Source organism: Thunnus albacares, chromosome 7 (genome assembly GCF_914725855.1).
Source record: "Thunnus albacares chromosome 7, fThuAlb1.1, whole genome shotgun sequence".
Lineage (NCBI taxonomy): Eukaryota > Metazoa > Chordata > Actinopteri > Scombriformes > Scombridae > Thunnus > Thunnus albacares.
Genome location: NC_058112.1, coordinates 28,858,505 through 28,870,960, shown reverse-complemented (window position 1 = coordinate 28,870,960; position 12,456 = coordinate 28,858,505). Strand labels below are relative to the sequence as shown.

General features: G+C 38.1%; 1 protein-coding gene across 1 annotated transcript in view; it reads left to right on the top strand.

Moving 5' to 3' along the window:
- The window catches only part of LOC122986408 (alpha-1,3-mannosyl-glycoprotein 4-beta-N-acetylglucosaminyltransferase C-like), a 106,835-nt gene that overhangs the window by 15,702 nt on the left and 78,677 nt on the right, over window positions 1-12,456 (top strand). The window contains exon 2 of the mRNA XM_044357661.1: window positions 3,930-4,017. The gene's annotated coding sequence lies outside the window, so the exon portion shown is untranslated. The remainder of the gene's footprint in view (window positions 1-3,929; window positions 4,018-12,456) is intronic.

Genomic DNA, 12,456 nt, shown 5'->3' with positions numbered 1-12,456 from the left:
CGGGCTGCGGTGTACGGTGTTTGCCTGTTTGATGATCCCAACTTCCTAGAGTCTCACCAGTCGTGTCTTCTGCTCATCACACCAATTAATATGTCTCACAATTAGTGCAGCATTTAGCCCTTTCAACAGGGCTGGAGGCATAAACAGTAAACTGTGGCACTGTGTCATGTTTTTCCTCATCCATACAGCTCAATCCTCCTTACTTGCTCTCCTACGGGCTTATTTCAAACTGTGAGAACTTCATTTGACTTTTTAGGAAAACACTCCCCATGCTCGGAGCAGAGGTTACCTAACAGGTAAACCTCGAGTCTCCCGTTTGAGTGCTTTAACGATTGCGATGAATCGCCTGCCTGGCCTGCTTGGCTCTATTTCATACTATTGTCTGCTGCTCACTGTGATTAACTGCCTGCGCTGTGGCTTGGGTGATTTCTGCTTTGTGTTGAGAGCTCGTCTGCAGCCGGCAGGATGGGACTGTGCGAAGGGGGCAGCTGCCAGGATTGGAGGGTCAGCTGATCGGCTCTGAGGTGCGGGAGATTTATGACCCCCCAGAACAAAGCTGTGTCTGCTGAGGGACCATAAACCATAAATCAGGGAGAAGTGGGTCAGATTGGGTCAGTGCTCATCTGCTCGCTGCAGATCTGCTCTCTCTTTTCCTAAAGGTGCACTTTTTTCCCCAACTGTGTGACACTATAAGTGACTTTTCCGGCCTTTTCTTCTGGACAAGTAGACCTGTTGTTTAGTTAATTTACCAATTGCTTGTTGCTTTACCATGCTGTTATACTCAGCTGTCAATCACATTTACTAATGAATTCCTGTTTTCTATTTTAAAATACCATTAGCTTCTCTAAGTGAATCACCCCTAATCCTTTTATCTCAAGCTATGTTAACACTGTTGGCCTTTAGTCTCTGCTCATCTTAATCATCCTAATTATATAATGTTTGTCTTTTTAAGAGGCTGATGAGAATAAAATGGCATGTTCTCATTTTGGCAGCGACTTGTTACTGATTGTACAAGAGGCATTACACTCTACTCCGTCTGATTCCAGTCTGTTTGATTCTGATCGCTGGTTTGACTAGTTTTGTGATTTGTCTTCCTAAGGGCAGCCGAAGCCAATGTGAAAAATTGATTTTATGCAGAAGGATTAGCAGTGGGGTTATAGCTATAGGCTTGCATTACATTACAATGATTCATCCAGCATCTACATACCAAAGTAGGCTAAAGAAATTCTTTATTAGCTATTGTATAAGGCTGATATTTTACAAAAAAACAAGCACAGGCGTGGAGCAGACTGTAGTCTTTACTGTCAAGGCAGTGGGCGATGAGTATGAGAATAGCAATGAATAAGTTGAAGCTGTTTTCAAAAGTTCAGACAGCTTGAGTAGGGAGATAAATAATCTCTGCCAGGAAGGATGGATCTTAATTTATTTGTGTCTGTATTGGTGCACAAAGAGGCATTGCACACTGCTGCTGGAAATCAAACAAATGCAAATGCTGGCTGTGGAATGGAAATGACTGCGAAACATCAGAAGTCTCTCAGTATGACTGCCATAACAGCAGGGATTTGTACTTGTGTTTACGACAACACTGATAATATTTTCTCCCATTTTAGGGTGAACAGGAATTAAGCAGGAGTGTGAAGCGTGCTGTGTTAATGTTTCTCTCTTTATTATGCTAATATCTGGCAGGCTTACAATGTGTTAGCGATGTATGGAATTGTCATATGCATACATACGTATTGTGAGAAGAGAAACATCAACCAAAAAAAAAAAAAAAAAAATGACGAGTTCCCTAAAAGAAGTTTTAATCCATTGTTTCACAAACACATTTACAGATATTTTGCTTTTTTATTATGGAAATGAAACAGCACACACAAAAAAAATGACCTTTTCTGAGCTAAATGTTAATTTATACACTGTGTGAAAATGGTTCGGAAGGCAACCGAAATGAATCCAGAGTTTTTGTCTGATGTTTATGGCTTTTCACACATTTAGTTTACATGTTGGTTACAGTCACAGGGAGTCATTATGCTGAAGTTTAGCCGCTATGATGGCTTTTACTGTCAGCAACAGCGTTACAATAATGGGTTACACAAACAGCATAATCACGTCTCCAGGGTTAGCTATTAGGTCTGGTTTATTAATGCAGTCCAGTCTTATTGTTACATTAGTTTGGAGGTTGCAGGACTTAGCTGGGAAACTGTTTTTTTGCTTATTAAAATGATCCCCACTACAATTTAGTGGCATTATTATATGATAATGTACAGCACAAAGCTGCAGTGATTTTATGACCGTCTCAGCAGTGATGAATAAGTGTGGGAAAACATAATGATATAGCATATGCACTTGGAAATCTTTTTAATATGCACGCTCTGAAAAGCACATTTGGCTTGTCCCAGTCTAAGACTTTTATACCTTTTTTCCGGCTTTGAAAGACTGTTACACAGACGATTTTTCATATTGGTGGAAACATAACGTCAAAATGATATAAACTTTTCTTGAGTGAAGAGAAGCCGGCTATATGTTTTTGAGTTTATTCAGCTGAGTTTGAAGAGCGTATAAGACCGAGGATGGCAGAGCTTTCTGAAACTAAAGAATTCAGTTTAATCCTTCAGCAGAAATGAAAATGTGTCAAACACAAAACAGAGAAGGAGTTTCTTTTTTCCAGAGGACCACAGATTTATAAATTGTCATAGTTCTCTTTTTTTTAATGTTTTCCTGACACACACACACACACAATGATTATAATCAGCACAGCTTGAACAATACAATCTCTATTTTATTGATTCCTCTGGATCATAAAAGATATTCAGACTTCTGTAGAAACGTTGCTCTTTATACATTTAGCAGTTTGTCTCTGGAGAGCCTTCTGCGCTATGAAGTGAAATGTTTCATTGTGCTTTGAATTCAACATCAGGCATGCATCTGTTCTATGGTTTTAACTCATCGACATCATCGAGCATGATAATTTCTCCCCAGACAGCCTTAAACGAGCCATAATGTCATATGCAGCGAATTGATGGCCTTATGCTTAGTGGGAAATAAATCAATGTGCCATACAGAGTAAGATTTAAAAAATTGCAGCATAAAGCATGACTGCTGGAAGTCACTTTTCTTAAAGGATTTTTTTTGGTATTTTGGACACATTACAGCCATGCATTTCAAACGGGACATCGCTGTACATTCTTCATGAGTAGCTGATGAAGTGAAGTTACTTTAAAGACAATTTGTTCTCAGCTGAAGGAATCAGATTGACATGTCAGACATTATACATAGCGCTGGGCTTTAATAACCCATATAGGAATATGAAGATAAGAAAAGTGGCCATCAAAGCCTCATTTCAGTTCAGTGTTCCACAATCAAGCTCAGTCACGGTGCTGGATTTTATTGTAAAGCATGACTTCTGACATTCAAACATGAAGCTGACTGGGATATACATCTGGTTCTACAGTCTTTAACCTTTAGGATTCCTGCACGTTAAGCTGCTGTGTGATTAATGAATTTGAGTCATTTCAGATTGAAATGGAAAGCAACATCTAGTCAAATTGAAACTCAATGTAATGAACTGTGCTCCAAAAACCTACAGTACATGTGAAAAGCTCTCACAAAAACTGTAATAGCTCATTTTGTTCGTTTTAATTGCAATTTGATTGGAATTTGAACACCAGAATTTTGAAAATGTAACACAATATGATCTTTTCATTGTGATTCCACTTAATGCAGATAAACAATCTTGAATTGTTGCCAACACAGGACCCTCACAGTGGTTGTTATTATCACCCTGCTTACCGATTGACCAGAAAACACATGGTATTTGTGAAAACACAGATATTTTAATTTACTGAAGTCATTCTGAAACATATGCATCTTTTTTAGATTGAAGTACCTTTTGTCATGTTATGTGACTCAGTGTTTTCTTTTTTGTTTTGCAGCTGACACACTGCAGTGAGCTTGGACATATGAAGCCCATGTTCCTGCAGATCTTAATGGAATGCAGCCAGATAAATTATTAATGTCAAGGTGAGAATAAAGTAAATCAACACACACACACACACACACACACACACTCTTTCTCAGCACTGTCTTGTCACTGGTCCAGTACAACTGCAGCTTTTTCCCGTTGGCAGCCAAACTGGAGCTGCTGTGTTCAATGACACCACAACCTTTAAAGGAATAGTTCATGATTTTTGGGAAATATGCTTGCTCACTTTCATACCGAGAATTAGATGAGAAGATAGATACCACTCTCATGTCTGTATGCTAAATATGAAGCTACGACCAGAAGCCGGTTAGCTTAGCTTAGCTTAGCACAGAGACAGGAAACTTCAAGTTTCTCCCTCGCTGGTTTCAACCAGATTTTCAATTGCAGACCTAAAGACCAGTAGTTCATTTACTTTTAAGGCTGCTACCTCCCTTAAAACAGAAATATATCTCACATTTGTTTATCTTTTAAAAGGTTATTTTGATTGTCATCAATGCAAAAATGACAAATAACCTTTTCGTTACTTTGTAGGGTTGTAATTCATTAGCTTCACCCATCGTTCCGGTCCAGTGTTCCAGATGAATTACAGGAACTCCAGAAACACTGCTAATAACACAAGACACACAGTTATATGGGATGGGGATAAATTATTGTTTAAAACAGAGCCAAAGCAAACCGCAAAGGTCAAAACTAAATGAGATTCAACTTTCTATCAACACATTAACACCTGCGCAGCAACGAGACGTGCCAATATCTGATTTAACATGTCTGGACTAAACAGTGCATATGTTGCAATTATTTCAGGTAACGTTGCTTTTTGCAAACCATAAATCTATTTAATATTTACAGGAAACGCTGTCATGAATGTGGCGTTGAAGTGCCGGCTGTGAGAGAGTTTATTTTGGTAGAAAATGCGTCAACACAAAGTAATCCCTTGAAGAAATTATGAGCTTTATTAGCATATTTGAATATGAGAGTTCCAAAAAGTGAAATGTTTTTGGCCTCTTCTGAAAGGACAGAACACAGCAGGAAACAACGTTCACAACAAAATGTGCGATTAACAAGAAACTTAAATGAAGGAAGTTTCAGTCAAGTGAAAATAACCAGAATCAAATAATGCAGCTCTGTCCCAGCTTTTCATTCCTCACTGGTAAAGTTTGAATGTCATCCTCTGGATTTTGAAGCTAATGTAAGTAAAGGAATTATTTTAATTAATGGATGTTGTAATGTTATTGGCCAGGAGGCTTTTCCAATGTGCCGGCGTCCAACAGTACCAAGCAGAGAACATAGACTATCTTAATGTAGCCTAAATTTGCATTTTGCTCTCTGCAGAACTTAAGGTAAATTACACCTCCGTGCCTGCCAAATTCTAGTCTGGTGCAGAAATAAATACTTCCTCTGTTCTTGAGCAATGCTGGTTTTTGACACTGTTAAAATAACACGTTAGCTATTCAGAAGCCAGGGTGATAAATTTTAACAAAAAGCTTTTCTTTCTCCACTGATTAGCAGTTTATCCTTCCTTTGTGTTTGAGTCTCAGAGTGTTGGATGCCATTTTGTGGCTTAGTCTGGTTAACAACAGCTTACTCAAAACTCTGAGTGTTTTGAGTGAACCGAGGTTTAGAAAAAAAAGCTCATTACCTTGTTGGTGTGTCACTCTTGTATGTCTTCTATTCACGCATTTGTTACACATAATTTCCTATTATATGTTAATATAATGAGGTGATGAATCCTTTTTAACTAGGCATACAATGTTATCTCTGTATTTTTTAAGCCTTAAATATTCGAAATAGTGTTTAACTAATTTTTAAATTTGAAAGGAAAATACTTTTTAAAACATAAATAAGAAACTTCTGTTCCCTCTCAACTCTACTAATATAACATCCACCCCCAAATACAGCATGTAGTTATATGATTATCCCTTCTACCAGCTTGTTTCATATAATGAAAATTACTTGTAAGCAAGTGGTGACATGATCCCTCACTGGCCTCCCACCCATGAACACAGCAGGATTAAAAAAATAAAAATCCAGGTGAAAATCAGTTTTAAAAATACCACTACATAAGCACAAACTCCACCATTTATTGTTTGAGAGGAAATGCATAATCATTTATATTCTCTACACAGTTTTCATTTCACTTTCTATTAGCAGAGACATTTCCTGAACTCAAATAAATGTATCTTCCAACATGAAGGAACTTATGACATAAAATGTTGAGGAAAATCTGTATAAAGCAATGTCTTTTCTTTTTAAAAAGTGTGGTTGCAGTGTAGACTACACATTAGGAATTCCTCTACGTGTAAAAACTAGTAGGTTGTGTTTCAGTAAAAGACAATATTTCTTATCAGCTTAGTATTTTTCATGTGCTACTGATTAATTGCTATTTCCTGACTCGTCAAAGAAGTTTTGTTTTCAGCGCCTGAAATTTCAAACCTTGTGCCGTTGTTGACTGGCGGAATAAAAAGGAGTGGATGATTTCCTTGCATGTGTATCAACTCTGCTGGTTGCACATGCACGGTCTCACTGCAGCATCGGCTACCGCAGATGTATTTCCTATCCTTTTGGCTTCCCGTTGCCTTTGTATCCTACACGGGATAGCGTGAGCAGGTAGAGACAGAGCAGCAGAATGAATGGGCGGCGGAGGCAGCAGCGAGGTGGACCAGAGAGATTAGCTGGGAAATTGACACTGACAAATCTCATACATTAAGGCTTCCTGGGAGGCAGCTATCGGTAGAAGAGGCGGCAGGTACCATATCCCATAAATGGCACTGGGTTTCTTTAATACTCTGCTTGCAGCACGTTGCAGAGCTGAACCACTGTTGTCTTCAGCACAATAGATAAGAAAGCCAGGTGTGCTCGGAGACATTTCATTTGACTAATGTGTTTACAGCTAGAATAATGAATAGAGTGAGGAAGATGAGAGTAATTAATTTGAGCTGTTCTTGCTAAATAACAAAGCAAATACGGGCAAAACTGTTTCATTTCCCCTTGGAACTGGAGCCCCCACCCCCTTTCTCGCCTGCTTTAATGAGATAAAGCCAGCCTTCTTTGATAAGGAGTCCTAGTTACTGTTGTTAGTAGCCTAGTAGCCTTTTGATCTGTTCTGAGGGTGTTTGCTCACATTTTCTTTATAAGATGAAGGACAAAGCCTGCATAAAGCATTTACATACATTTTCCATCTTTTTAGGGTCCACCGAGCCTAAAAATATGAACAACCAGAAATTTATATATATTTATATTTCTCTTCACACAAATGACAATTTAAACAAACCAATTTTACCTTCTTCAGGTATCATATTATGCAAAGCAATAAGAAGGCGAAAGTTAAGGATGAAAATAGCCTATTCTTTGGAAACCTTTTAAAAATTGCAGACATGCTGCACGTTTGTTTGCGTGCCTGAGTAAGGAGTCTAATTACCAAACGAAAACCACTTTCTTGGCCTTTGCAGCCTCGCTAGTTGATGTTTGCAGAGTGTTATTCTCAGTGACTTAACCCCGCTCAAGAGGTTCATGGTGTGTTCCTTCTATCTCTATTTATTTTGGACAGTGAAGTTGTTTTCCTGGGAAAAAAAAAAAGACCGGTGCCCTTGCTGTTGCCTAGCAACAAAGTGAGTCCATGGGACTTGCAAAATCTCTTTCCGACTACCTTGAAACTTGTCCTATTTAGACGTGCGGAGAAAGTTTATTTGAGTATCCATCATTGTTCATGAATAATGAAGTGCCAATTACAATGATGGAGACATAAAGTTGATAACTGAGCTGAAGGTTGAGTTGTATAAAGCACATAGTGGTTGAAGAAGGCATGCCTTTGTGTGTTTATTGACTTTCTAGTGAAAACTCTAGTAAAATATGTTTTCGTTAAAACTAGATGTAAGAGTATGTGTGTTTCCCGCTTTATTTGTTATATTCAAAATAGGCTAAATTCAAATCACTCTTGCGTTATTACAAAAAATGTAAAGGTCTTTGCTTTAAAGCACCCATAACAGTTGTAAAAATATTATACAGAAGCATCGTGGCAGCAGAAGCTTTACAGAGACCATTTTTCACTCAATGTTGAATTCATCATACTTTTTTATTTTGGTGGTTCATCAAGGAGACAAGCTGTTAAATATTCATGGCTGCGTTGTGTTCTTAAAATAAGGCTCATTAGCACTCCCAGTCTCTTTTCAAGTTCCGCCTTTCTCTTGTCACTCCCAAAAGAGCAACACAAACATGTTATTCATCTCTCACAATCTCAGCGCTCAAAGTGGGTTAGAGTATAACACTGAAGGATGCCTTTATTTTGAAGTCAGATCAGCACTAATACTATTAGAATTTAATTCCTGTTCAAGTACCCATAAGAGTATTGATTGAATCATTTTAAGTGTTCTAAAACATGTTGGCGCTGTAATAACAGAAATTATATCTTAAAACAATGGCAACATGTGCTTCTAACAGGATTACAGATGTTGTGTTTTCTCCCCGAAAAGTAAGAAAGTAAAATGAAATATCTGCACAGTGTCATGTGTTATATGCACATTAACCATTAGGCTACCAGATTGCCCCCTTCAAATCTATTTTTTTTCCATCTTATGCACATAATACAGCAATTGTGTGTATTGAGCTGAGAGTGCAGCCAAAACACAGCTGATGACAGTCGTACTGTGTCACGACTCACCCTGTGTGGACACTAACAGAGAACTGAAGCTGCTGCTGTGGCTGCTGCTGCTAGTTGTTAGTGTTGTAACTGACTGGCAACTTCAGAGTATATTCTGCTTCTCACCCAATGGATGCTAGAAAAGGCTATTATTTTCCCTGCACAGTAAATGTGGTATGGAAAAAAATCTCTATATATCTATATATATTTTTCTTGATATTTTAACTCACTAAACTGGTTTTCTTCATGCTCATCTGTCATTATTTGTTACAATATGTCGCTGTGGAAGAGTTCTGAAATTTTGGACCCTTCAGTACAATTGCTTTAGACAGTAGGAACTACTTTAGGGATGCAACCAACAATTGTTTTCATTATTGATTAATTTGTCAGTTCATTTTTAGATTAACTGAAAACAGTGAAAATGCCTCTCACAAGTTTCAGAGCCAAAAGTGACTGATCAATAGTCCCAAATGCAAAGATATTCAGTTTACAGTGATTATAAAAACAGAAAACAGGCCTAAACATCTGACATTTGAGAAGATTGATCAAAGATTATGCATTTTTGTTTAGTAAATATGGTTTTTATTGATCAATTTTAAATAATTAATTAATCAAGTAATCATTTAAGCTCTGGTTGCAACCGGTTGTGGCTTGTCAGCATGGATCTCATATGGAAACAAAAGGTGTCCTAGTGTCAACCATACCCAGGTAGCTGGACTCATAGGTATGCTTCATTGTATTGCAGATAGAAATTGAAGATTCAGTGTGAATAACAGCTTTGAATGTTCAAGGTAAAAAACCACAGACAGTTTATGCATTCAATGTAATGGAGGTCTGTTGTAGAATAAATGCATAGAGAGCCACTTCAGATGAAGTCTTCAGTAAACTTTATTACAGAGGTTTATATCATAGATATTATAGATGTGAATTTACAATAGAGTTGTTTATTTTTTGCATCTGTGACTTTGACATCCGTGATTAGTAGTGTGATGCAAATTTGGAGTACTTTATTGAAAATAAAAGTCTTTAATTTAAGGAAGTGGCTATTGGTACGGATTGCGCCACGTCAATAGTTGGTATGGAATTATTACGCATATAGTTGGTATGGAATTATTACGCATAGGTATTGATTACACAAGATCACGTGATCAAATTCATATTGTTTCAAAATGGAGGAACATTTTTGCTTGCAGGTGATACACCAATCCTTGTCATGATTTGGGTTAAAATTGTTAGGTTTAGGCACGAAAACCACTTGGTTAGGGTTAGGGAAGATCATGGTTTGGGTTAAAACTGTCCCAATGTCCCATTTAATGGCACTAAAATGCCCAACTTGACAGTGAAAAATGTCCAGTTAGGGGTCCACAAGAGGTGCAGCAATAAATTCTGGAAACCCATTCAATACCAATAGAACAAACTACTATTGGCATGGAAAACCAGTCCGGACCAACAGCCTGTGGCAGAGCTTTCCGAAAGCACCGGCTGCTGGCCAAACAGCCGACTACTCCTTTAAGTCCAGCCAGCTACACTATTATATTCATTTTTGATTCTAATATAATTGTTTTAATTAGCAAGTTGCGATTTACTATGCATGTATATTTACGACCACTAGCCTCTGCTTCAAAACAATGCAAGCATGATGATGGACAAACATGGCTGTATGATCGTATCAGTCCCGCCCCCGCTTGCTCTATATGAATGTGTGTGTGCTCTCTGCTGAGAGGTCGTGTCCTGCTGAGTAGAGAGTGGAGAGTCGTCTTCTTTATTCAACAAATATTAGCAAAATAATTGATGACAAAACACATTAAGAATTGCATTGACTGCACAGACAGAGGACATCCTCATTAGACAGGCTATTCGGAAAACGCCGGTGGCAGCAACTTGGCGACTTCTGCAGTATAAAAGTCTAGTGAAAGCAATGCATTTTTCTCTTCACACTCAGGATAATAGTGAGGATGAATATGAAGATGAAGATGACTAGAAGTTGAATTGATTCACATGTAGATTAGTAGAAACAGTAGAATTACATGATTTGAGTCAAGTGAGTCACATATTTTGTTATTTTAGAGTTATTTTTGGCATAGGTTTATTTTATAAAGATTTTAATTTAAAACCAATACATAGGCGAGATAAGACATGGGATTAAAACATGTTCATCCTGTAAAATAACCTTTTATTTCTGTTGAAGAGTACATTTATGTTTCTAGTAAAACAATACATTAACTATCATTGTGGCATGTCTTGGTAAACCCTGCAGTGAAGGTGTCAATAAATAAATAATAAATAAGGTCTAATGATTCTTTATTACAAAAGTTCTGATCAGTCAGGAATAGGCATGGTTTTAAATATTAATAGCTATTTACAGACTGTGTGGGCTAAAACGCACAAGAAGCCTAATTCTCAAACTCATTTCAAAATATGCAGATAATAAAATCAGCGTATGAGATGGAATAGTGGCATTATAATGTGCCAGAAGCCACCAAATTTGGGCTTTTATGGCCAAATTTTTTCTCCAGAGTGGCATGCCCCCAGACCCATCTAACTGGCTACTGTCCCCACTGGCTGGTTACTCCATATCCTTGTGGAAAGCCCTGCTATGGACTACTGGCATTGAAATCTGTTCCGTATCAATAGTCGGTAAATTATTGCACCAGTTCTGTAGCCGGTGCCGTAATTTAAAAAAGCCCCTTAAATTAATAAGTGGATAATGACTATCCATTACTGTGTAAATGTTTTACTAATCCATCTGTTGCATTCTGTGCAAATTATACAGTTTTGTTTCATTATGAGCAGCTTCATCATTTTAAAAACAGACGCACGCACACGCACACATGCATGCACGCACACGTGATTTTAATAGTCGTTTCAGCAGAAGGAAGTTTCACCTCACTTACAGGCTTGGTCCACCCATAGGCAACCTATTAACATCCACTTTATCAGAGCTTTCATATTTCATGACCTAGTTCATCAAACTTTAATGCAGTCCTTCCACACGTTTGTGTTTTTAGTGCAAAGTCATGTCTGAATTGAAAGCTTTACATACAAGTTTCCTGCTAGAATCTTTATCACTGCTCAAAAAAGGAAATTATAGACATATTCTTTAGAACCAGGTTATTTATTACTCTCTGCATACACGCTTTCCTATAGCTATCGAGAAGCTCTTGGATGGCTCGCAGCTCGTGAAAAGACATCATTAGTGGTGCAAAATGATTTCACAGAGCCAAAAACCTGCTGAAAGCAGATGATGGGCCAAACGCCAGTGGTTTCGCTCTCTCTGCGGACATGGCATTCAGGCTGCTGTGCAACACTAAAGTGTGTCTGGGGTAATGTGCTGCCCTCAGATTGCTGGAGTCCTACTGAGCCTGTGGGACGCACGATTAGCCTGTGCCCAGACCTGATATGCAGTGACCAGAGCCAAGCACTGATAGATGAATAGGAAGAAGAGAAGGGGAGGAGATTGGAAGGGGAAAGTATAGGCACAATACAGAGTTTTTATCCATAACGTGCAGGGAACAGTGTTAGTGTCTGGTGGTTTTTATACAGCATGTAGTTGCCATCAAATTATTGGAATCCAAATGTTTTTCCAATGACCTATGACGGTATGGTTTTTCGTAAAAATTCATCCCAATCCCTGAGAGAGCTCCAATGTGAATGAAAACGACTTGGAAAAAAAAATCCAAATGGGCTGAATGTTGCAATCATTCTGAAAAACCAAAATGGCAGCAGTGATGCACAAAGTGTTTGCAGCATTACTGAGTATAACACCGGTGATTTCAATTCGACCTGAGGTCAGTGTGCCACATTTTGGATGGGTTTTCTCTGGTAACATAGCAAGAATAAA